Source organism: Cervus canadensis, chromosome 13, assembly GCF_019320065.1.
Source record: "Cervus canadensis isolate Bull #8, Minnesota chromosome 13, ASM1932006v1, whole genome shotgun sequence".
In the NCBI taxonomy this organism is placed as follows: domain Eukaryota; kingdom Metazoa; phylum Chordata; class Mammalia; order Artiodactyla; family Cervidae; genus Cervus; species Cervus canadensis.
The window spans coordinates 22,910,220-22,934,392 of NC_057398.1; the positions used below are offsets into that span (position 1 = coordinate 22,910,220).

The window sequence follows — 24,173 nt, forward strand, 5'->3', positions numbered from 1 at the left end:
CTGGGTTTTACACCTACTAGATGCGTGTCCTTGATCAAGCCACTCAAGTTCACTGAGGCGCAGTTTCCCCATCTATAAATAGAAGCGTAGTGCCTACCTTGAAAGTTTCACACGTGCTCTCTCACCTCCCGGTCTGCACATGCTGTGCCTTCTGCTGAATTCCCCCTCCCTCCCCTCTGCTGAGATAACTTCTCAAGCTTCAAGCCTCAGCTTAGATGCCACACTCCTCAAGAAGTACCCCAGTTCTCAATGATCAGGTGATTGTCTTTTTTATGTGCTTATTTGTTACACTGCATCTATGCAGGTCTCAGCACTTAACTGCCCGCTCCCCGACCCTGGAACTGGGTGGTCTTTCCTACCCCCTCCCCCTCCCTTTGAGGAACCAGAAACTCCACAAGGACAGGGACCATCCTTTGTTAACCATCACATCCCATCTTGGTTCTGTTCCATTCACTTTTGACCCAAAGTCAGAAAAAAGTAAGCCATGTTAGGTAAGGAATTTGTGATCCTGGAATTCTGAAGAAAATGTCAACGGCTTCCTGAGTTTTTATTAGCTGAGTGCATTATGACAGTTCAGGTCATCAGATTGCTGGCTGCCTCTTAGCCCCGATTTAGGCACTAGGCAACCGTCTGCTTTTGGCACAGAAATAGAATAAAGTGTCCTCTAAACTGATGTTGAAGCCAAACTGTTCCCAATTTTGAGATTTACAGTCAGTTTTGTATATGTAAAACTATTCAAATCACCAAGAGAATTAGTTTTCTTAGAGGATTCTCATCAGTAATAGCAATTTCCAGTTTGGCATCCATGGTTGTAAATAATTTGAAAAACTCAAGCCACATATAAAATTATTATAACAATCTAAACACTTTATCATAAACAAAAATAATGATAGCTATGGTGCTATCTTCTGTTTATTTCAGATGCTGTTGCTTCTGAAGTGTATATATATTGTAAATATATTGGTTAATAGCACAAGCTCTGGAGTCAGATGGCTTTCATTCCAAAACCACCCTAGCTGTGTGATCACTAGCTGTGTGATCTTGGAGAAGTCATTCCATCCCTTTGCACCCTAGTTTCCTGGTCTGTGAGACGGCAATAGTAGTATCTGCCTTATATGGTTATTGTAGGCATTGAATGAGCTAATACCTGTAAGGGCTTATAACAGTGCCTTGTTAAGTTAATTGTTAGTCACTCAGTTGTTTCCGACTCTTTGTGATCTCATGAACAGTAGCCCACCAGGCTCCTCTGTTCATGGAATTCTCCAGGTAAGAATACTGGAGTGGATTGCCATTCTCTTCTTCAGATCTTCCTGACCCAGAGATTGAACCCCGGTCTCCTGCAATGCAGGAAGATTCTTTACCAACTGAGCCACCACGGAAGCCCTGTAACAGTGCTAATACTTGCCAAATACTCCATAAGTGCTAGCTATTATTATTTTCTAGGGGAGAATCTAACATAAGGAAGTGTTTGGATATGATACTTTTTAATTCCCTGCCAACACCGCAGTTCCCTGTCTCTGTATCATTCCAGCTCCTCAGCATTCCTATTCAGTAGGGAGGGGGCAGCATTATCCACATTTTACAAACACTGAAATTGAGCCATAAAGAAGTAAGATGTCCAGTAAGCGAGTGGCAGCATGAACCTAGGACTCAACTTTCTTGATGTAAGTACTACAGCTCTTTCCAGAAGACAGTGAGACTGTACATTTAAAAAGGAGTATAAGACATCCCTGGGAGCCTGGGAGCAGTGACCCCTTGATGACTTTTCTGTGCAGTGGTTCTCCATGGATGCTCAACAAGGTCAATTCTCTCTCCATCTCTGAGTTTATCTCAGGCCATGCCTTTTCAGATATTTTCCTTACCTGCTTTCAAAAAAGTCATATTAGGGTATTAAATGAGGTGATGGCTAGATAATTTCTCTTTGATTTCCTGTATCCTCTGACTCTTTAGACACCCCATTCTTGGGTTGTCCTGTGTACAGATATAGCTCATTTGGCTGCAGACCCTCACTCTTTGGAGAGTGTCTTTCTGCTGAGTCAGAACCTTAAACTACTTGGGAATCTCACAACTGATTTTCCTCCAAAACATCATTCCCCAGCCACCTCCCCCCAACCCATTTCACTTTTTTTATTTCTGCAACCATGGGATTCCCTGGAATCCCGTGATTCATTGGAAGGACTGATGCTGAAGCTGCAATACTTTGGCCACCAGATGTGAAGAGCTGACTCTTTGGATAAGACCTTGATGCAGGGAAAGATTGGAGGCAGGAGGAGAAGGGGACGACAGAAGATGAGATGGTTGGATGGCATCACTGACTCAATGGATGTGAGTTTGAGCAAACTCTGGGAGATGGTGAAGGACAGGGAAGACTGGTGTGCTACAGTCCACAGGGTCGCAGAGTCGGCTATGAATGACTGACTGAACAATAACATGGGTAGAGGATCTGCAAAAGAGCCTGTCCTCTCTGTCTCCCTCCACCTCCCTCTCTCTTCCTATCCGGCTTGGTCAGAGGGCAGACCCTGGCTTGACAGGACCTTGTCCGTGTGGAAGCATCACCTAAGAGTTTGTGTGGGTAGGGCAAGTATTCCTGTGTCTGAAAGAGGACTCAGGATGATTTCCTTTTCCGTCCACTAGGGGGCTGCTTGGAGGGGGATGGAAAAAACAGAGGCTTAAAAAAATATATCATGCTGCTGAAATTTCAGCAAGAGGGGAAAAGAGAGAGCGCGTGAGAGAGAGAGAGAGAGAGAGACAGCAAAGCAGTCCCAGGCTTCCTCGTCTCTTTCACGTCAGAGGCAGGAATCGACTGTACTCAGGCTGTTGGCTCAGCACGCAGAGACGGAGAAGGGCTCAGACGCGCAGTGAGAGAAGAGGGGTCCTCCCTGACCCGAGGAATTACCACTAGTGGAGTAAAGCCACCTGACTTTTCCAGCTTATTTTGGTTGCCTCCTCTTTCTCCTTCCACTCTAGCCCTGCCAGCTTGGGTTTCATTTCTTTCGCGGAGCCTCCTCTGGTCCTCCCGGGAAAGGAGGAAGGGAAGAGAAGAGAGGAGAGGAGAGAGGTGGGCTCTCTAGGTGAGCGCAGCAACTGGCTCCAGCCCGCACATTCACGAATTCTCTTCACAGGAAGCTCCTCCAGCTCCCCTGCCGCCCACCCCCAGCCCGGGTAAGTCCAGCGCACTCGCTCCTTTCGATTTCCTCGCCGGAGTGATTTCAGCACCACGGAGAGCGATGAGATGCGTTTTTGGTTCTCGTGTGTCTTGCTGTGTTCCTACAAGGCGTTTGGCAGTAAGGTTACATCTGTCTCCCTGCTGCCAGTCAAGCCGGGTTTTGGGTAGGGGAAAAAAAAGGTGCAAAACTATGTCTACCAAATTAAAGGGGGATGTGGACTCTGGTCTTATGAGGGTGTGAGTGTGTGTGTGTGTGTGTGCCTGCGTGCTGTTGCATAAGACAGGTGAGGTCTGAGCTAAATTGCCAGTGGGTTCCTTCGTGTCTGTCTCCGGGTAGGGCTGTTGTTTTCTTTTTTCTTTTATGTAGATAAGAGGGAGGGTTTGGGGAATTAGTTATATACCTTCTTTAACTCTTTCCTGACCAGCCACCCATGGAGGGAAAGTGTTACAAAGGAAGCTGGGAGGGGGTTGAGAGTGAAGTTAGAGTTAAAAGTTATGCTCCTCTGAGAGAGGCTGGAAGATGTGGTTTTCAAAATGTCAATTTCTCCAGGAATCTCTGGGTTCTTGCTGTGAAGAGAGCCCAATCTGACCTTTTATTACTTTCTCTCCTGGTGTGAATCCATGGCAAGTGGGCAAGGGCAACAGGTGGGCATCGGGCTGGGGGCTAGGGTCCCCCCGCCTTCATGGTGATAAGGAAGTGTCAGTAGCTTGAGCTCTGCAGAGGTTGGCCCATGCAGATCAAACTATATTTGCAAGGAGGCAGGAACTGCCCTCCACTTTTCTGTCATACTTGACTATGTATGGTTGGAAAGAGGACAAAGTCTGTTCTGTTTTGATTTCTGTCATTGAGAGACAGCCCAGGAGAAAGGTTTGATTCCATGTGTCTGGGGAAGCAGAAGCAAATCTGCTTCAGGTCCTGACTCAGGAAAGCTTGAAGTAATGTTATGTCCCCCAGCACTGAAAGGTTCCACAAATGGAATCATCATTACTTTAGACTTCATTGCTATGACTTTTTTTTGCAAGGTACTGCTCTGCCTCCTCTGCTTTCTGCCCCTCTGAAATATTTTCAATTAATTCCCCACAGCTGCCTTGGTTTTGCCTTGGAGACACTATCTGCTGGTCCCTGCCCTTCAGTCTTGCCCACACCTGCTTGGGTGGGGCCATTCAACAAGTGGTATCAGGGACTTCTTTCAAACATCTGAATCTCCATGGAGAGCATCCCAAGGGAGTATTTTTAAACAAATGTGGTTTCTTGTAAGAGCAAACCTTGCCTTGAATTAACCCCTATCTGTATAAAGTTCTGGTCATTTTCTTCAAGTATGCTGAAGCAGAAGAGAGTCAGAGGTGGGCAGAGGTTTCACTCCTTCCAATTGCCGATAAACTCTAGGGTGATGACTCTCTGTCTTGCTTTTAATTCGGTATGCTGGGTCCCTCCTCCAAGCTGAAAAAAATACTCTCTGCCTCTGCTTTGGGAGGCTCCTGGGTGAAAGGCATAGTCCTGAGTGAAATGGTATCATTATTTTTTTAAACTATTCTTATCATTAGATCCAGAAACCTCAGCATCTCCTTAGAATGTCTGGAAGTAGAATGCAGTGAGGAAAGAGTAAAGTCAAAGCTTGTAAGGATAGGGAAAAAAGATTGAAATAGACAAAGCAGAGTATCAGAAACCAACACTGACTCATTCATATTTCAATTCTTTCAACTCCTTCCATTCTCAAACTCTCTGAGCTTGAACAAGAGAGTAGATGGATTTCTGCATGACAAGTCCCCAAAGGTTTAAAAAAATCCATGCCCTTGCAATGGACCCTATCCAAAGCCACCATTTATTACTGAAATCACTGTACTTAGTGATCATTATTTTATTAATGACCTCAAATTCTCTCTGAAAGAAGTACTCGGTGCCATTACTGGACCCATTTAATAAATGGGGAGACATAGGAGTTTAAAGTGCTAAGCCAGAGGGTAGCAAAAGCAGAAAGACAACTTTGGGTCTCCTAATATCTCATCTCCTGTGAAATGCAGAAATGTTCATGTGTGGGAGAGAGCAGGGGTGAATTGCTTCCCTGTGGACATATTTTTCAACCAGAGCCTTTTAGTGAATTCAGTGTGGCATGATGGCTCCTCCCTGGCAAAGAATGAGAATCTACTAGGAGTCTCAAGGTGTTGCTGGTCTTTAGTTCTCAGCCAAAAAGATGGTCGTGACCCATGGCCAGAAAGGTGACGAGTTCTCTGGACTTACTGCAAAGAGAGAACCCCAGACTGGTGGCTGCAAGGCTGAAATGATGTCCTGCACCCGATTGCCATGCTCACCTTGCCCCAGAAGTCCCAATTGAAGGTACCCTTCCAAGATTACCGTGAGTGTCTTGGTAATGACACCACCAAAGTGTTTGATGACTTTTCTCTCCTATAAGCCTCCTCTGGGAACATCTCCACTGAGTCCTTTGTGGCTCAAAATGTGGGAGGATGACTAAGAAGCAGGAGAAGCCTGGGCTCTGAGCACCTGCAGAAACCTGTGGAGAGGAGTAGGGAACTGGGCACAAATCCACCGCTCAATAAGACCTCCACTCCCCCAGCAGCTCTAGCCCTCACATCAGGCCAGGATTTTGGAGAGAAAGTCAGCATATTTTCATACCCAGGCCTCACTCACTGAGCAGGAGAGACTCAGCTGGGCTGTCTCTGAGACATGGGGGGATGAGAGATATAGGAAAAGGTGGAGAGAAGGAAAAGGTTGCTATCCTGCCCTATTCTCCACAGTCACGGGTTACCCTTTTTTACCCAGAGACCTCCACTATTACTTTAAAAAAAATTTTTTTTAGGAATAATTCACATTTAATAAAACTATTCTGGTCTTAAGTGTCAAGGTTAGTGAGTCTTGTTGACAACTGTGTATACCTGTTTAACCACTCCCCCAAACAGGATACACAAAAGTTCCCTTGTTCTTCTTTCCAATCAATATTTCCCTCCTTCAACCCCATCACCTTCTTCATTTCCTGACATTTATCACCATAGCTTTGATTGCTACATTTTGCAGAGGAAATGTATTGCTTGGTGTGCCATATAGACACTAGACTTCTCAGAGAACATATTGGAGGTCTGAGGCTACTGCTACTGGGTGGGTAACATGGAGGTGGGGGAGGAGTTTCCTCCTTGTGCAAGTTTATAGTCATGGTATTGGAAAATCAAGTGGTGTGCATGGCAGGCAACAATTAAGCCCAAGTAGGATACGTGGATACGTCTTTAGTAGATCTCAAAATGGGGCCAAGTGAGTCACAGAGCTGTTTACATGCTTGGTGAGTAAGCGTGCCCTTTGCCTTCCTCCACTGAGAGACTTCACTAAGCACCTTCTTCCCAGGCTCTGCCCTGTTCTGGGTGGGCCTGTCTCAGAGAAGGTACCGGTCAGCTCAATTTTGAGAAGGCTTCTTCCTCAATCAGCACCCCCAGCTGAGATTCCACGGAATGGAACATAGGTTGCTAAGCCCTTGTGACATGACAAGTTAGAAGACAGTCATGATGAGGATTCCCCAAGGTCTAGGTTTGTGTGGAAACAATAAATTTGAATGATCTCCACAACGCCAATCCCAGTAGATGGTGTGGAAAAAGTGCAGAGACACACCTTTGCCTCATCTCAATTAAAGGCAATATTAATAAAGATTAGATGAGACTCTCCATCTAACTGGAGTCTCATCTTCTTAAAAGCAAGTCCACTGAGAGGAGAAAATTGGAATTTAGGTGTTTAAGTGCTGTTTCCAACTGTGTATAAGAATCACCACATCTTTATGTAGGAATATGATTTTGGACTAGGACTGTATTGACACATTTTTGAACATAGCAAGTAACCAATAGGTCAGTTGGAAAAGGGAATTTAAGCAGTTTTGTCTCTCTCCTTTTACTCTTTTGTTTTCTTGTGATAAAGCATACATAACATGAAACCATTTAACCTTTAACCATTTTCAAATGTATAATTCAGTGGCATTAAGTACATTCACATGGTCAATGGCACCATCACCACCATCCATGTTCAGAATGTTTCCATCTTCCCAAACTGAATCTCTGTAGTTTTAAACAACAACTGTCCATCCCCCCACCTCCTGCCCCAGCCCCTGGAAACCACCATTTTACTCTCCATCTCCACGAACTTGAATAATCTTGGCACCTCCTATAAGTGAAATCATACCATGTTTGTCCTTTGGTGTCTGGTTTATTTCACTTGGCATCATGTCTTTAAGGTTCTTCTGTATTGCAGCATGTGGCAGGATTTCATCCCCTTTCAAGCTTGAGTAATATTCCTTTGTGTGTATGGCTCACATTTTGTTTATCCATCTGCTGATGGACACATTTGGGTTGCTTTGTCTCTACTTCTTTAATTTTGGCCAGTTGCCTCTACTTCCAACCAAATGGAAAAGGGAGACTCTCTGGTCACAGGTCTCAGTGGAGTTGAAATTCTTCCCTTTCCTTATGAAAACCAGGCAGGTGGCTTCCTGGAGGCAAATTAAAGAGAATTGGGGGTGATGCCCTCCCCATCAAACCAATGAGCTAGATCTGCTCCCTGTAGTCTGACCCTCCTTGGTAAGTGTACAACCGACACAGCTCCAGTAAACCAATATCCTAACTCTTCTAGTCCCCCTTAGCTCAGAGAGGTACCAGGAGACAGAGAGGTCAACCCTCACCCTTGGTGGGCACATCTCTGGGTCCCTCCTGGCTTATGCATTTTAAGGTGAGATTACATAATGAGAGATGGAGTCCCGGGGCCAGGGGCAAGTAAGCCAACAGACTCATTACAGTTTTACAATCCTGGGACCTCTGTCCTTAGAGCAGGCATTGCCAAGCTCGCCTCCACTTGGCTGCTATAAAAACATCTTATTCTCTGGCTATAGATGATTCAATAAAAAGTTATTACCAGGACCCAGGAGGAATTTATTTAATCTGGATGAATTCTCATCATACTACATGGTATGGAGATAAAGAGGAAAAAGCCTGGAACATTTGATCCCAGAACAGTATCAATTCATGACGACTAATGTTTGACAACAGCTTAGCAATATCTGTGGGCTGGAGTTTAGTCTTTAATCTGAGTCCACCCAAGAAATCCACAAGCCTGAGCCCTGGTAGTTTGGATCTTTCTATTGTCTAGTGATAATACCAGCTAATGTTGACTGAGTGCTTGCTATGGGCTTTAGCCAAGTGCATGGCACATAGAATGCCCTTAATAAATGTTTGCTGTTGTCACTGTTAATAAATGCTTTATGTCATTTAGGGGCTAAAACACATGACATATACTATATGCCCATTTTACAGGTGAGAAAACAGACACATTATGACTTATGTGATTTGTTCAAGTTTTTACAGCTAAGTAGTGCTACAACAGAAATTCAAACCCAGGTTTTAAGCCTGTGCCTTGACTGCCTTCTTCTCTTGCTTCTTATCACTCATTTGGTAATTAATGATGGCTCTACTGTGATTCCTTTTACCTATTTTTAGAGGAATTTTATATCTTGCATTATTATTAACCTTATATGTGAAAATCTAGGTGCCTCTCTGCCTAGATAACCAATCCTACAAAGGCTGGGAGAGTCCAGCGCAGGGCCTGGCCCACAGGAGGGCCTAAGAAGAATGTTCTCATTTTGCTGTTGGATCTGTTCAACCTGGGCTTCCCTGGCGGCTCAGGTGGTAAAAATCTGCCTGTAACTCAGAGGACCCAGGTTCAATCCCTGGCTGGGGATGATCCCCTGGAGAAGGGAATGGCAACCCACTCCAGTATTCTTGTCTGAAAAATCCCATAGACAGAGGATTCTGGCAAGCTATAGTCCATGGGGTGGCAAAGAGTTGGACATGACCGAGAGATTAACACTCTGCTCAACTTAAGTACAGGAGTTCCTAACTTGTTTCCCTTGTTATAATGACGATGATGATGATGGATATTATTTATGCTCTGTTCTTGATGCATCAGACACTATACCAGGCTGGGCAACAGAGTATTGCACTTGATTTTCACTATAACAGAAGGAGCTCTCATTTACTGGAAGTTGCTAGGTAGAAGGTGTTGAGCTAGGTGTTTAATCCTTATGACAACCCAGAAGCAAGGTTTTGCAAGGAAAACCTTCTCCAGTCCAACAAAAAGGGAAAACCCTGGTCACGGTGCAACTTGAACTGAAATAGTTGCTTTTTCTTATGAAGACCACAGAGGACAGAACCAAAGCTCCTGAATTCAGAGAGGCTAAATAACTTGCCCAGGACAGCACAGCTCACAGGTGGCAGGGCTGTTTTTTATCTCTATCTGTCTGAAACAGAGCCCAAGCTCTTTCACTGCTCTCTGAGTTTCCCTTTCCCATCCTGGGGCCATGTGCAGCAAGAAGTGAGGACTGCGGCTTTATTACAGGAAGCTTGGCTTCAGATTCCCACTCTACCACATCCTGACCTTGTGCCCTGGGGCCATGACTTACCTGTCTGAATCTGAGGTTCCTCATCAGGGCTTCTTCACTGTTCCCTAAAAGCCTATAAAGATCATCACATCTTTAAAGGGTCCTTATGAGAATCAAATGTGATTCTCTCAAATGAGAATCACAAGTACACAGTGCCTAGGACAGCATCTGGCATGAAGCATGAACCAATGTGCCACTAGCTATTTGCTGTGGCCTGGGGATTGGGGACAGACTAGGGGACTTGGCATTTTAACAAGCTAACAATTATCTGGGCTGACCTGGATTTTATATTCTCCTCAAGGGCTAATAGGCTGGGCAGGCCCTTGTTTTACATCACCTTGATTTGAGGAGCATGTGTTGGCTATTTTTTCTTCTCCTTTAGCACCAAGAGCCTGGAAGGCTGATATTTAAAAATATCTGAAAGATGCCTCTTGCCAATTAATTACCTAGAAATTGTCCTAGACTGAAATTAATCTGAATCTTAAAGGAGACGCTGAGTTCTGCAGCCCCTCTCCACACTCAGCTGGAGACAGTGAACCTTTGGATTTCTTTTTTCTGGCCTTCCCCTTCCTCCAGGTTCTTCTGCCACTCTGAGTTTTATTTATGAAATGTTTTCTCTTCCTTTATAATTATGTTTTCCATAAGAAGAACATAACAGCCACCTCCTGGCTGGGCTAGAGTAATTGTGGGAATTTTTTGACGGTGTGCAATTTCAAAGGCTTGGGTTTATATAGATTACCTTGAATTTATCTCCATAAGCGCATCAGGAGAGAAGCAGCTGCCTGCCTCCTGAAGTATTGTAAACCCTGTAGCCGCTGCGCACCAGCATCTGTGTGGATGTTCTGTTTGTCTAAATGGATTCTGTAAAGCAGATACGTTCATAAACCAGGTTTTGCCAGCCTGCCTGCCATCTCCGGTGAACTTGTTAATACCAAGGTCAGCAGCTCTGGCCCAGGGACAGATGTGGAGTGGTAGTCAGCTGACAGCGCCCGGTCCTCCCCCCTCCTTCCCACAGTCCAGCCAGCTGTGAGCCAGGGGTGAGAGGGCGCAGTGCAGACAGGGAGAAAGCAGGACGGGGGGTTGGGGGGCGGGCAGGCAGCAGAAAGGACAAGACCCCCAGACCAGATGAGAGCCCTGAACAAGGTTATGTTGCAAAGAGCAGAGGCCACGAAGTCGGGACAGGGGGCGTCTCCTCCCGGTGGCCCAGGCTATGCCTGCAGGGAGACTGAACTTATAAACCCAGCCGTAAAGTCTCGTGTTCAAAGCCGTATGCATTTATAGAGATATAAATGAAGTTTAGCGCTGGTGAGATTCCCTGTAAAAGCAGAAGACTTCATCTGTATCTATACTTGGGGTGCTAATGGGTTCCCGGCTCCCTGCCTCTCTCCAGCCCAGTCGCGTGCACGCGCCCACGTGCTCTCACGCACTCGCACTCGCGGCTCAGCTGCAGCCGGGAGCAGCCGGCAGGGGCGGGGGAGGCCGAAGGTCTTCTGAGCATCTGCAAGTGAGGCGCCGGCAACGATGCACATTCCCCTCATCTCCGAGGGCTGTTTAAAAGGAAAAGGAACAAGGACTGCCAAAATCAAGCGGCTTCAAACAGTCAGGAGTCTGGCTTTAAATAAAACAATTTGAGGAAGGTTGGCTTTTCATCTGCCTGGGAAGCCGCCGGGTTTCTGCGCCTCCTCGCTCCAGATGGGATCCGGCAATCAGACTGCAGAGCTGGTGCTGACCAGCCCCCACGCCTGCCTGGTGTCCCCTCCGGCCCCTGCTGGGCCGGCAGAAATGCTCTGGTGAAACCCTGCCCGATAAGGGTTTGCATTCTGGCTCTGCCACTTACTGGCTGTGTGGCCTTGGGAAAGTCACTTGACCTCTCTGAGCCTCAGTCGCCTCACCTATGAAATGAAGTATTAATAAATAGCTTCTACCTCTGGAAACTGCTGTTGTGGGTTGAATGAGATATCATTTTCGGAATGAAGGCTCAGAATGGCCTGTAGCACTTATAGGGTCTTCAGTGAGTGGCGTTCTCTCTTGATGGCAATGTCTAAGGTGGAAGGAGGGCATTTTGAGGGTGGAGGTTAGAGGTCACGTGGATACTTTGCCATATATTTCCCCCCTGGGTTGGGGGTGCCCCCTGTGGCCTGAGACTGGTTGCTGGAGCAAGTCTATTCAGGGGACAGGCAGTGGGCTTGAACCCTACCTTCTTTTCATCTTACTACCTGCACTCCTCAGTCCTACAAGGGCCTCTGGGCAGCACCTGGGACAGCTACTCAAGGGAAGGCAGACTAACCAAACAAGATAGCCGTTATCCCCCTGGGACTGCCCCTGTGGTGAGCCCCAGCTGTATCTCCATACCTGGCTCCCTGGAAAGATCAGGGGCTCAGTGCTGCCCACTTGGGGCACAGGTCCCAGGGGAGTATGTCTGGAAGGGATGCCCTTCCAGACCTGACATTCAAGAGGTCAACCAACCAGGTCAAGGGTGTGGCATCCTCTGCCCATCCTCCATCCACAGAGGGGATAAGCAGAATATTCCAGAGGAGAAGAAAGGGTGCTGTTGATCTGGATCTTGATATGTAGTGGGTGGAGGTGGGGAGCTGACCACGATCTGTCAATCTCTTATTGAAAATGGTCTGAGGCTCATATTAAAATGCAAAGGAAGAGTGTGCCTTACCCTTTTCCCCTCCCCCGTTCCTTTTTTCATTTGTATTTTATCAGCTTAATTTAGTGAGAGTGAAAAGCTCAGGCAGCCATCCTTGGAGACCTGGGAGGAAAAAGAAATGACACCACCCGAGAGGGCCGGAGGGTTCCCTGGCGGTGTCTTCCCTCCAACCCCACAGGGGTCGCTTCCCAGCTCCCTCTGCTCTATCAGTACCTCTTCCCTGCGGCTGGAGTGGAGAAGACAGGGGCCAGTGGAGAGTTCTCTCTCTCTCTCTGCACACATACACATCCTTCCATAGTTCCACGCTTCCTGGGCAGGTTCCTGGGGGCCTTAGGCAGCCACATTTGACAGAGTGGCCAGGGGGTCCCACCTGACATCCCCTGCCCTGCTGTGGTGAGAAACCTGGGAGGAGACCCAGCTCCTGTTCCTTGAAATGTTTTGCCCTTTTCCTGCTAAGTTCTTAAGGTCAAATGTTGCTAAGGGGACTATTTGCCAAAGGCAAAAGCCTGCTAGAAAGGGTAAACAGCTCTTTCATTTTTGAAGCTTTGGGTCTCCTCCCTGGAGTTAAGCTCAGCCACTGGCCTGACCAATCCTGCCAGGTAGCAATCATGGGGAGTGGTTACTGGAGATCGGCTACCAGCATGTTAGGCTCTAACAGCCTGGGTTTCCTAAGTCACCAGATAGATCCAAAAATAGTTCCATGTCTATTTTTTAGTAGCATGATAATCACTAACACCTACTTTATAAACATTGATTGCCAGGCAATGATCGAAGTACTCCACACACAGAAACTTACTAAATCTATACAACCACCTTTTGAGGGAGGTACTATTATTGTCCCCATTTTACAGATGAAAAAACTAAGGCACAGAGAGATTGTTTAAAGTGCCAGAAGACACACAATAAATAGCAGAGCCAAGATTTATACCCAGGAATTCTGTGTACTTAATTACCATGTTGTCCTGAGCATCACTCAGAAACTACCCAAGTTCCTGGTGGCTAGAGAGAGATGCAAAGGACTGGAGAATCATAGCTCTCACAAGGTTGGTTTGAATTACAAAGATGAGTTTAAAAATAAGATCAGACCAGTCATTTCTCTCGGGGGCTTAGTGCTGTCACTTCTTCCACTACCACTCCTTTGGGGAGTCCTTCTGTTTTTTCAACAAAGCCTCATCTAACTCTTTCAGGATGAGAAAAGAATCCAGCTCCATGCAAGTGAGTTTTCTTAAATGGATTTTCCTTCATCCAATCTCAAAGGTGGTGTCAATTCTCATCTATCCACAAAAGCCTCATTCACTTTGTGGTTTATCCACTTTGTGGATTATCTGGGCCACAGTTAAAACTACCCATTCACTTGTGGGCCACTTCTTTTAACTCGAATCTGCCACCATGCAAAATAAAATTCCCGTGATGGATTCTCAAACGCTTGGTCCAGCTGGGAGGAGTACAGCAAGCAAATGCAGTGAAGCTCAATTTGCTCCTATGCAGGGTTCTTGTTCAGCTGTGAGGACATAAATTGAACACCAGGGCAGCCAGGATCACTAGAAGATTGCAGGGGAGGGAGTAGTGTTGTCTGGGGCCAAAGGGAAGTTCAGGGTAGCTTAAGCCTACCCTGCTGTGAGGCCAGAGATGGAGATAGCGGCAGAATATCAGCCAAAGGAGCCGGGGGCCTGTGCAGAGCCTTGGAACCGACCCTCGATGTTCCTGACGCGGTGGCCCATCGAGTCAAGAGACAGGTTCATCCCAGGGTAGGGGGACTGGGCACCAGGAGACCTGGGCACCCCAGCGCAGGCTTGGTTAGAGGGCTTGCACTGGGGCTGAGAGGCGCAACTCAGGGGAAATGCAAGCCCCAGCTCTGAACGAGGTTATTCAGGGCTGAGAATCCATCCCAAGCTTGAGCCAACCACCCACAGGCAGGAGGACACAGAGTAAGGGAGAAATAGTATCAGTTCGGAAGATAGCAGACTTGAGCTTTGATCCTGGTTCTGCCTAGCTCTACACCCTTGGTGAGCTCACTTAACCTTCTTGAACCTTTGTTTCCTTGACTCTAAGATGAGGAAGATGGTAGCTCTTTAACATTTTGTGAAAATTGAGTAAGGTAGTATCTATGGGGCTTCTAGCACTTAATAGTCAATGAATGTTGATTCCCTGATTACTGGCAATAATAATTTCTTGCTTTTTTCTTGTGCTTCATAATGTTCATAGTGCTATTACATATATCGCGTTTGATCTGCAAAACTATGCGTGAAGGTGGGCAAAACAATACGTTACTTGCTCCCATTCTATAGATGGGGGAATTACTATAGAGTTTCTGTGGCTTGTCCAATATAGCATAGGTAGTAAGTCACAAAACTGAGATCAAGATCTTTCAGCTTTGGGCTCACTCATTTTACAGACCTTATTGTTGTGCTGGGATTGGGCTAATAGTTGAAATCACAAAGGTTAAGAAGGTCCTCTGCCCAGATGCCCAGAAGACAAGATCGGCTCCTGTGGCCGCTGCAGCATATGTGGGGGGATGGGCAGAGCCCAGGATTTCCTTTGGAGCCTTTGGCATAAGGATCTCAAGCTCTTTCATTTCCACCATATTTTCCAAAATAGCTCCCTCAGTAGATTAGTGCTGAGTGCTGCAGCAGCCAAGTTTCCTAGGGCCAAATAGTCTTGGTTTTCCTGTCTCCCCAGTCAGCCATCTTGGGAACCTGAGCTGCTCATCACAGCCACTACACAGGGCCAGCTCCTACCTCACTCCATCAGTAGCTAAAAAACATAGAGCGAGCCTGTGTCCAGCAGGCCTGTAGCCTTAAATGTAAACTCCGCAGAGAAGCCCACCCTATTAATCTTGTCTTAAACAGCGCTCCTTGACAAGTGGAGGCAACAAAAGCAAAAATAAACAAGTGGGACTGAAACAAACTGAGAAACTTTTGCACAGAAAAAGAAACCATCAATGAAATGAAAAGGCAGCCTATGGAATGGGAGAAAGTATTTGCAAACCACATAGATGATAAGAGGTAAATATGCAAAATATACAAAGAACTCTTGCAACTCAATAACAATAAACGTTCCAAAACCTAAATAATTAATAATGGGCAAAGGACCTGAACAGACATTTTTTCCAAAGAAGATATAAATGGCCAACAGGGGCATGAAAAGATATTCAACATCAGCAATAATCAGGGAAATGCAAATCAGAACCACAGAGAGATATCACCTCACACCTGCCAGAATGGCTGTTACCAAAAAGATAACAAGTGTTGGGGAGGGTGTGGAGAAAAGAGAACCCCCATGCCCTGTTGATGGGAAATGCAAACTGGTGCAGCCACTATGAATGCTCAAAAAATTAAAACTAGAACTACCATATGATCCAGCAATCTCATGTCCATAGAGTTGGTGATGCCATCCAAGCATCTCATCCTCTGTCATCCCTTACTCTTCCTGCCTTCAATCTTTCTCAGCGTCAGGGTCTTTTCCAACAAGTCAATTCTTTGCATCAGGTGGCCAAAGTATTGGAGCTTCAGCTTCAGCATCAGCCCTTCTGATTTCCTTTAGGATGGACTAGTTGGATCTCCTTGCAGTGCAAGCGACTCTCAAGAGTCTTCTCCAACACCACAGTTCAAAAGCATCAGTTCTTTGGTGCTTAACTTTCTTTATGGTCCAATTCTCACATATGATCCAGCAATCCCATTTCTGGGTATGTGTCCAAAGGAAATGAAATCACCATCTTGAAGAGATATCTTCATTCTCATGTTCATAGCAACATTATTCACAATAACCAAGGTATTGAAACAACCTAAGTGTCCATCAGTGGATGAAAAGATAGAGAAGATGTAGCACACAGGTATAAACAGTAGAATATCATTCAGCTATAAAAAAGGGAAATCCTGTCATTTGTGACAACATGGAACATGGAGGGCATTATCCTAAGTGAAGTAAGCCAGACAGAAAAAAATAAATATTGCATGGTATCAAGTTGAGATCATAGAAACAGAGTAGAAAGTAGTTGTCAGGGACTAGGGGCATAGGGGAAATGGAGGTTAAATAGTAAATAAAATAGCTTTCCTCATCACTCTCCCATTTTATTTTTATCTCATTTATCATCAACTAATACTATATATATATGTATATATATATTTGATTTCTCTTTTATTGTCTGTCTTCTCTCTGTAGAATATAAACTCCCCAAGAGTAAGGACTTTGTCTTATTCACAGTTGGATTTCTAAACTGGCATACTGTATTTAGTAAATTCTGGTTGGGTGAATGAATGAATGAATGAATGAATGAATCTTCAGCCAGTATCCTCTATTTCAACAAACTGTTACTAAAGACCTACTTCAAGGCATTCTGTTAATGGATATGGGATTGAATGAGACATGGCTCCCTGCTTGGAGGATCTCCCAATCTGTCTGTGGTAGAGGAGAAGCCACAAAGCCATCAAGTGGCTGCACCAGTTTTTACATTTCCACAAACAGTCCACAAGAGTTCCCTTTTCTCCACCACCCCTCAGCACTTGTTATCTTCTGTTTTTGATAATGGGGCTTCTCAGGCGGTGCAGTGGTAAAAGGATCTGCCTACCAATGCAGGAGACGAAAGACACATGGGTTTGACCTCCGGATCGAGAAGATTCCCTGAAAAAGGAAATAGCAACCCAATCCGGTATTCTTGTCTGGAGAATTGCATGGACAGAGGAGGCTGGCCGGGTCCATGGGGTCCCAAAGAGTCAAACACCATGGAGCACACACATACTTTTTGATAATAGCCATTCAGACAGATGTGAGGTGATATCTCCTTGTGGTTTTGACCGGCATTTTCCTAATTATTGGTGATGCTGAGCATCTTTTCATGTGCCTGTTGACCATCTGTATGTATTCATACAGGTAGGTAAGTACCCCACGGCATAAGGAAGTGTTAATGTCTAGAAACCAACTGCTTGGGGGTGGGGGAGGGGCAAGGTGACTCACATTGCTTGGTCACTCGTTCTTCAGAGAGGAAACAGTGTATACAAAGACTCAGAGTCAGAAAGGAAGGGCACGTCAGAAGGTAACTGAGAAATGTGGCATAGCTGGAACACAGGGTCACTGACTCCGGGTGGTGGGGTGGTAAGAATGGTGGGAGATAATACACAAGAAGAAGATTAGAATTTGGACCTTTGTTTTAGGATACCCATGGGGAGAATTGTCAACCACTTGGGTCCTTTAGGTGTGGAATCCTAAGCTATGCAGCAGGATGCAAGCTTGTTGCTTTTTTCATTAGGTCATTGAAAGTACAGCATAACTGAATTTTATTTGCTATTGAGACATTCCATTATATTAACCGTATCTCCTACTCCAAGTTCTCCAAGCCAGAGAGTGATGGTGGGGTCTCGGAGGTGGGTGGGTAGGACCTGCAGAAACTCCAGATCTTTCGTCTCTGATGGAATACTGGGGGACGCTGGTCTGTTCTCATCTGAAAAAACGTGAGGCCAGTTCTCAGCCACCCACACTGCTTTCTTCACTTCCTCCTGGAAGAATGACACCGCTCTGATTGGTAATACAGAGGTTAAAGGCGAGACTGCTTAGTGAGAATGAGGGATAGAGAATGAAAGAAAAGCCCTGAGACCAGAAACCTTGAATGCTCATTCTGTTTCCTTTAACTGTGGCTTGTTTAAGAAAATGGCTTGTTCTGTTTCTTCAACTCCTTCTCATCTGGGAAGAGGACGCGGCTGGGAGGTTCGCATGCCAAGGCTCCAGTCCAGGAAAGTGCTTCCCTATTGATTTCTGTGTCAGCAATTCAAATGGGGGTATTTATGCTGCGGCTGAGCACCTAATAAAAATTTAAATTATCGTTTAAAAAAAAAAACGGAAGGGAGGAAAAAACTCATCAAGGAATAACCTCATAAAGAAAGTGGAAAAAAAAACCCCACACACAGATTCGAGGTCCTCAGGAAGGGAGCCGGAGACTAGGATTGTGAGGTTTGCCAAGATGTGCCTCAGACCGGTTGTATTTCTCCTTTTAAATGCCTCTCCCTCCCATCTGAACACGTTCTAGGCTCTGTGGCTCTGACCTCAGACCCTGGCTTCATCACTCATTGGCTGTGGGGCTTAGGCAAAGGACAAATGTTTCTCTCTGAGCCTTCCTGTTGCATAAATAAGAGGAAGCAATGGTGTCTCAAATGATAACCCATATGCTAAACTCTTGGAGCAGAGCCTGGCATGTAGTAGGTGCTCAACAAATGTTTATATCCCAACCCCTTTCCCCCTTTGGGGGAATCCCCTCCCTATTCAGGTTCTTCCTTAAAAACCATGCCCTGTAGCCTATTAAAAGCTGATGCAGCCAACCACCTCTCACTTGAAAGACTCTGAGTCACTAAATCACACCTATATATAAATGATTGATAATGAGTTAATAAGTTAGGTGGTGGCACTAATGGAAAGCAGAAGGAAAGAAGTGAAGGAAGCTTTAATAAGAGAATGTCAGAAACCAGTTACACGCCTCTGTAGGGCTATGAGGCTCCCGCAGCATCCTTTAAATCATGCTTATTAGGAAAGCCCCTCTCTGGTCAACTATAAGGACAGGAGACACACAGGTCAGGAAAGCAGGGAGTGGGTCTCTCAGACTTTAATGACAGCACCAGAAGGTTCACCTACTCCCATGACCATATCCTTGCCCCTTAACAGTGCCATTAACTGCACCTTCTTCACGGTCCTGAGGTTTAGTTTCCCAATTCTGGCCACTCTCCTTTCTCTTCCACTCTTGTGCTTCAGCTCCACCAGTTACACAGTTGCATTGACTTCTTCAAGCCCCTGATCTGTCTTTTTTTTTTTTTCTTCACTATCCATTGCTTGGCTTTACCAGGCTTAGATTCTATCCTCCATCTATAGCATTAATCCCTTGCAAAGCCTCTGAGGACTTCTTGTCCTTACTCACCTGGCAGAACCCCACCTCGTTAAACCCTGGGTCATGCTTACTTCTGAACAAGTACACACTGCTAGAGAGAAATAGATAGCTGTGTGCACTGTTATTGCTTTACAATTATGACCCAAGTGAATACTGGAAACAGTTTGGCAATTCCACGACACTTCTTTAGCACCTTTACTTTCCACTCTCCAAAATCACAATTTCACCTCTTCTTTCTCCAAAGACTACCTACCCTCTCTTTTTAATTTCTTCCAGTGGATGACCTTACTTGGTATTTTAACAGACAGATTCTCCCTCGCCCTCCTGCTACTAACGCTGCACCTTTCACTGTCGCAGAGCCCATCCTCTCTGTCTCTCTTCCTTGTTCAGGGGTGCTGGGCCCCGGCTCCTCCCTAGGGCTAACCTCTCCTCTTTTGTTGTGACCTTAGACTCTCACGTTTCCTAAGGACTTCATTCCTGCAGTTATCACCACTCCTTTTCCGTGCTTTTCTTATTTTGGCTGTGCTGGGTCTTCATTGCGGCGTGTGGCTTTATCGTTGCAGTGTGCAGGCTTCTCATCGCTGGGCCTTCTCTTGTTGCAGAGGACAGACTCTAGAGCACTTGAACTTCAGTAATTGGGGCACACAGGCTCCCTAGTTATGGCATAAAGGCTTAGTTTCTCCACGGCATGTGGGATATTAGTTCCCCAACCAGGCCTAGAACCCATGTCCCCTGCATTGGAAGGCAAATTCTTAACCACTGGCCCTCCAGGGAAGTCCCTCACCACTTCTCTCTTGAATCTTCAATTTCTCCCTCATCACTTGGTTTTCCTATTAGTATATACATGTTCTCTGATATCCTGCCTCAAAATACATGAAAGCCCCTCCTGATTCTACTCTCCTTCTAGTTTCTCCTCCATTTCTCAGCTTTCATCAACGGCAAATCTCCTGGAACGTGTCACTGTTCCTGATTCTCCTTTCCATTCTCTTTTCATCCAGTCTATCCTGACAACTCCTTAGACACTGCTCAAGAGCAGTCTCATGTGGCCAGATCTCATGGTCATTTCTCTGATACCTCTGTACTTGATCTCTCAGCATCACTGGGCAGTTCCGTTTCCTTAGACCACTACCTTCCCTTGGCCTTGGTGACATGCACTTTTTAGGTTTTCCTTCTGTCTCAGGGACCACTACTTTCCTGGCTTCTCTTTTTACACTCTATCTTTAAAATTTAGAATACTCTAGAATTCAGTCATGAGGCTAGAAAAAAGGGTCTAACTTCACCTAGGGACCACATACCACTTGTACATCAATGACTACCAAATCCATACTTCTAGTTCTCAACATCTTTCTGGAACCCAGCTTAGAGAATCCAACATTCTACCTAGTGACTCTACTTTGATATTTAATAAAGTCTTCCAACGTAATGTGTCTGAAGAGAATTTCTGATTCATCGATGTGCTAAATTTGCTCCTCTTTTAGTGTTCCTCTTCTTGGTAGAAGGTACTAAATCTACCTAGTTACTCAAGTAAAAAACCTAGAAGTCATTATTAATTCCTCTTTTCCTCACATACCACTCCATATCAGTCAATCAGCAAGTTGACTCTACCTTTAAGCACTTTTCAGACCCTTCCTCTACTATGAATGCCCCGAGGTCTCACTTGGACCACTGCCAAAGCCCCCAGCTATTATCCCTGATTCCACTCTCCCCCTGGAGCCAATCTATACCTAACACTAAAGTGATCATACTTCTTAAAATCATCCAATGATTTTCCTTTCAGTTAAAAATAAAACTCAAATGTCTTACATCATCAACAAAATCTTCCATATATTTTTGACCTCTGTTTCATTTCTCTGTCTACTATTCACTCTGTTACACTTAAAAGGCTTATCAAAAATGTCAATTTCAGCCCTTCAGGACTTTTGCTGCACTTGTTCCTTAGAAGGAAGCATCTAATTCAGCTCTCTTATTTTATAAATAAGGATACTCAGAACAGAGAAAGGAAATCTCGTAGAAAATCAGTGGCAAAGCCAGGACCAGTTCTCTTGATTGCCAGCTTGATGCTCTTCCCACTAGAGTGTGCTGGGTGATCGCTGCTGTCTGAATGCTTCCTCAGGGTCTCATCTTGTGAGCCGCAGAGACCTTCACCTTGGTAAAAACATGGATCTTGGATTTGGTTCAGTTTTGGTTGTGATTTTTAAGCAGGTTGACCTTAAGCACTATTGTGGGAATTATAATCCTTGAAAGTTTCCATTGAGATATTTGGGGGTTTTTTAACAAAGATCTCATAAATCCCAAATTTTCTGGGCAATAGATGACTCCTTGGGAAAAGAGTCATCATTTTTTGACCCCACATAGACTGTTCAATAGACAACAAGGCCAAGCTGTCCTTAGAATTCCCTTGTCATTCCTTAAGCAAGTCCCTTATTATAGCCTGGTTCTTCTCTCTGCAGTCATCCTCAAGTATTTTGGTAAAGAGGATCCTTGTTTCAGTCTAGCACAGATCTGTGGCCTCTTCATGCCCTTGTTTGTGCTCGGCTGTCACTCTTTACATGCCACATTGGGGCTCATTCAAGCTGATTTCCCCAGTCCCGCCCTCTTCCACCTCTCTTTTGATTTGTCTATAATCAAATGTTATTTGTATATCAAATTTACTCCACTGAAAAACGGACATTGCTTTGAAGAATTTCATGTCATGCAATCATACAAATTATTTTGAAAAACAATAAGACTTTTAAAAATGCTCAGGCTTTGTCATAATTTATGATCACATTTTTTTCTGATTTCTACTTCTCCTCTTAAATAACTGGCCTGACTTTGGGCTTTAAAAGTCTACACCTCAAATGCAGACCTTGCTTAGGCATTTGGTGACTTATTATCAACAAAAAGGGTGTTTACTTAGTTCTAGAACATATTGAGCTTTGTTTATGTACTTTCTTTGACCACAGAGTGGGAGGAGAATTGTCCTTCCTTGTGCAAACTGCCTGAACAACAGCTTCTAACAGCTTCTAACTCTTAGTTGCCTACATGCACTTGAGGAGATGGGCAGGGGTTGGGGAAGCTGGGGTGTTATTTTACTTTCACACTGAGGTTCAGGCTCAAATTGTGGATAATCTCTCCAGTCAAATTTTTAAACTTATAAGTATACTAAGTGGCAACAATCTGAACTTCATTCCATAGCTTTAAAGAGTCTACCAGTTACATTGCTGCTCTCTATTTCTTGGCCTTCTATAGTCCTGCAGGAGTAACATGAAGTGGATGACCAGACAATCTGTTTGAATAAAGGGTAATTGGCTGGTGTTAGTTTGGCCATTTATTCCTTGTCTGGGTGATCTTTGAGATGTTTGTGAAGATTAGTGTTTTAACATACCCAATAGTACTAGTAATTCTGTATTTTCTTCTTTCATCATATTTATTACCATTGAAATAATGCATTTTCTGCTTCATTTACTTCCCCGTTCTGTGAAGGAAGTGTTGAAATCCCCCGGGTGGCTCCTAAATGCTCTAAGCTGTTTGTCCTCATTGCATTTTTTTAAGTAGTTGGCACCTCAGAAGTTTTCTCCCCTCACTCCAGTTCCATTTCTATGACACATTCTGGATGCAGAAACAACCACACTGAAGAGTCTGCAAGTAGGAGAGCCTGACAGATCCAGGAACTGTCCTAGGTTCTGAACATCCACCAGTGATGGTGACTCGGAGCTCATGAAACATGCATCCGAGGGGAGACAGACAACAAATCCATCGCCAAGTTGTGTTGATTTTACTTTCTCAATATCTCCCATCTGTCTGTTTCTCTCCATCTCTAACCTGTTACTACTTTATTCAAACTAACATCATCTTTCTCTTCTATGGTTAAAATGAGCCCCTCAATAATCTTCCCTCATCTTCTCTTGCCTTATTCTAATTTATTCTGTACACTTTAGTCAGAGATCTCATCAATATGTATATCTGATCATGTCATTCTCCCACTTAACACCTTCAAGCACTTTCCATTGATCTTAAGACATAAACAAAAATCCTTAACAAGGCTCGGCATGGTCCCCTTCCTGCCTCTCCCTCTAGCCTTGTTCTTCCTCCCTCTCTGGGCTCCAGCTACTAGACTGCTTTCAGGGTCCCCCAGGCTCTCTGGGCTCTGTTCTGTGCTATGATCTTCCCTCTCTGCCTCCTTCCCTTTCCTCCATCCTCTCTCTCCACACCTTCCTCCCTCTGCCTAATTTATCTCATCTGTAAATTTCAGGTCAGATGCCCCTTCCTCCAGGGAGCCAGATGCCCTTGTAATGTGCTCTCATAGGAAACTCTAGATTTCTCTTTATCATTTAAAATTGTTAAGTTGTAAGATGTAACATATACACACAGGTGTACATAAAATGTAAAAGTAAAATTTAATCAATAATAATTATTCAAGTTCCCTGTAACAACCTTCCAGGTGAAACAATAGAACATCACTATCCTAGAACTTCAAGGACACCCTTATATGTCTCTTTCTGATCACAAATACCACTCTCCTCCAGAAATAGCTGCTTTCACTGTTTTTCCCGACTTTATGGTCATAATTTACTTACTTTTAGCAGGTTTAGAATTTATCAGCCAGCTTAGTATGCCTGACAACTATACTTAGTCCAATAAATTTTGTAAAAGGTTAAAGAATTTATCAGCTTAGAAGTCTTTATCTATATTTATAATTTATATATCTAATGTCAATTTTATCAAATTTCATCAAAATATTAAAATTATCAAATTTCAGGTGAGCACATCAAGTCTATCAGTTTATTTATTTTTTTTTTAGTCTATCAGTTTAGAAATACATACATGCATATATACTGATACATGTACATAGAATTATTTAATTAATATCTAGTTTCCCAGTAGTTGGTAAGCTGCAAAAGTCACACATAATGTTTATTTTGTTCACTTTCTATTCCCAGAGTCTTTCTGGGTCCCTGGTGCACAGTAAGTCCTCAGTAGATACTTGGAGACTAAGTGAATGGAGATGATAACCAAGTGGACTCTGGATAAGGGCTGAGCTATTATGAGGGTCCTCATGAGGACTGCTTTTTAGAAGCGGGG

The 24,173-nt window shown here is 44.6% G+C and overlaps 1 protein-coding gene across 1 annotated transcript in view; it reads left to right on the forward strand.

The window, feature by feature from the left end:
* Positions 1-2,757: 2,757 nt before the first annotated feature.
* The window catches only part of TNR (tenascin R), a 462,914-nt gene continuing 441,498 nt past the window's right edge, over positions 2,758-24,173 (forward strand). Inside the window, exon 1 of the mRNA XM_043486081.1 lies at positions 2,758-3,162. The gene's annotated coding sequence lies outside the window, so the exon portion shown is untranslated. The remainder of the gene's footprint in view (positions 3,163-24,173) is intronic.